Genomic DNA, 2,500 nt, shown 5'->3' with positions numbered 1-2,500 from the left:
AAGGGGATCGTCTTCTTCCTCGTCTACGATCTCTCCGACGACGACCGTACGAACAACTTCGTAACGGACTCACATGCGCATCTTCCTCGGGTACAGAAACGCTGCGCAAAACACCTCGAGCTTGTAGTACAGCGGCACCCGTGTATAGCCGATCTTAGACACACGCTAGTTCGCACACGCATTACAAATATGTAAGATTTCCGACGAACGTGGCTTTGGGGGGCCAGGCGCGCGGGCAGTGAGATACACGACGACGGGGAAAATTCGTCCCGATACGAGTACGTGTACTCTCCGATCTCCGCGCGACGCTGGGGATCATACCTCCCTAAGTCGTCAGAGCGTTCGAAGAAATCTCGCGCGTGCGTTCCCGGATCTACGGCTGATACTTTCGGAGCTTGTAAAAAAGCACAGAGCGTGTAAAACGCAACGACGACCCATCGATGCGACGGTCCTCGTTGTTGTCAGTCGCTTTCGCGAAGAGACGGAGTGGGCATTCGATCCCTGGGGCTGTACGAGAGTCTTGAGAAAAGACGGTAGATTATGGCAAAGTTTCGCACGCCATCGAGTTTAGGTTTTTGGTTCTCTCTTCTCTCCTCTCTCGACCGAGTTCCCATATTTGCTTTCTCTCTCAGTCTCGCCAAATATAATATTCGTTTAAGACGACGTCGGGGGCGCGGACCTTCGTGCGTCGAACACCGGCAAACGTAGCATATATCGCCTGATATGAAAAAAAAATCGGTCACGAGGAGAACACTACGAGTATATACGTTCGATAACCGATACACGAAGCGGTGCATAAGCGGGCGGTCGCCCTCGTAAGGACGACTCACGACGCCGCGAGCACTCACGCAGGTCCGTGACGGTTCTCTCCGCTCTTATTCGTATCCCTTCGTATACCTTCGTCCGACTCGGAAACGTTCTCTTACAGTTTTTAAGAAGAACGACGGCGGGTTGTCAAGGCAAGAAGGGACAGAGAGAGACAGAGGTAGAGTTTCGTAGTCTCCCGTGAACACGATAGATTATATATCGAGCATGCGTACGACTTGCACGGTCTCTGCACGACCGCGACGAACGCCGACGAGCGTCCAACAATCGCTCGTACGTCGCGTATGTTCTCTCCGTCCGCTCTTATTCGTATCCTCGTTCTTGTACCTTCGTCCGACTCTGAAACGTTCTCTTATATAAAGAACGACGGCGGGTTGTTAAGGCAAGAAGGGACAGAGAGAGACAGATACGGAGAGTAACGATACGCAACGCAAGCAGTCTTAGGTTTACGTGAGCAACCCTCAGCCAGGCGTGGTCCAGGAATTGTATCCGTGGACCGCAATGTGCGTTCGAAATGTCGATGTTCATGTGTCCTGCAGTTCACACGTTGACGCGCAATTAGCTGCGTTCTTCATCGACCCACGAGCCAAGTGATCCACCGTTCAGGGTAATCTTTTATAAATTTTGCAACAGTTCAATACTCAAATGTACTCTTCTCGGTTCTAGCGAAGCCGAGTTCCGTCACGTTCGACCAACGGGAATCGAACGCGCAGAAGTCGCCATAGGATTGACGACACAAAAACGTTCGAAAAAAAAGAAACCGACGAACGCGCGAAGATACGCGCGTTCGCCGGCCGGGCGTAAAGTACATTATGATATATAACAACCATCGAGATCGAAGCTCCGTTCGTCAGGAAACGACGGGGATATATACACCCGATTCTGAATCCTCTGTACAGCACACGATCTCGCGAACGAGTAAGGACGGTGGCTAGCCCATGTTTTATATGTGTTTGATTCTACTCTCTCGTCCAATTATTCAAGAAACAGCGCGCGTGCATCTCTCCATCGTTCGGGTGATAGTAAAGATTCGATGGGATTTGCGCGGCCGTCCGCCTCGAGCGGTCTTTCGTCCCAATATCCAGAAGCAGAGTTTGAAAAACTCTAGCGACGGCACGGGTGTCCGACTCACGACATCGAGGTTTCGAAGCCGGCGATCCCCTCCGAACGGATGGCGACCACGCGACGACTGAAAGCATGAAAAATCGACGAAAGATAGAACACATCTCCGTTCGGGTGATGTTTTTTTTAAAAAAAAAAAACAAAAATTCGATGGTACTCGCAGCCATCGTCCTCGCGCGGTCTTTCGTCCCAACATCCAGAAGCAGAGTTTGAAAAGCTCTAGCGACGGCACGGGTGTCCGACTCACGACAACGAGGATAGACAGCCGGTTCCCTCCGAACGGGTTATGCGACGACGATAAACTCGATGAAACTTTAGTCTCGTTCAGGTAGTGTGTGTGTCTTGTAAATCAAAAATTCGATGGGACTCTCATCCATCGTCCTCGCGCGGTCTTTCGTCCCAACATCCAGAAGCAGAGTTTGAAAAACTCTAGCGACGGCACGGGTGTCCGACTCACGACAACGAGGATAGACAGCCGGTCCCCTCTGAACGGTATATTATATATATGCGATGATAGACGACAAACTGGATGAAACTAAGTCTCGTTCAGGTA

At 51.0% G+C, this 2,500-nt stretch overlaps 1 non-coding gene across 1 annotated transcript; it reads right to left on the bottom strand.

Moving 5' to 3' along the window:
* Nucleotides 1–1,280: 1,280 nt before the first annotated feature.
* LOC143303823 (5.8S ribosomal RNA) lies at nucleotides 1,281–1,435 on the bottom strand. The gene has a single exon (XR_013060474.1). It is a non-coding gene; the product is annotated as a 5.8S ribosomal RNA (ribosomal RNA).
* Between the last annotated feature and the right edge of the window lie 1,065 nt (nucleotides 1,436–2,500).

Source organism: Bombus vancouverensis, chromosome 16, assembly GCF_051014615.1.
Source record: "Bombus vancouverensis nearcticus chromosome 16, iyBomVanc1_principal, whole genome shotgun sequence".
NCBI classification, from domain to species: Eukaryota; Metazoa; Arthropoda; class Insecta; order Hymenoptera; family Apidae; genus Bombus; species Bombus vancouverensis.
The sequence above is the reverse complement of the archived record's forward strand: the minus strand, read 5'-3'. Positions and strand labels throughout refer to the sequence as shown.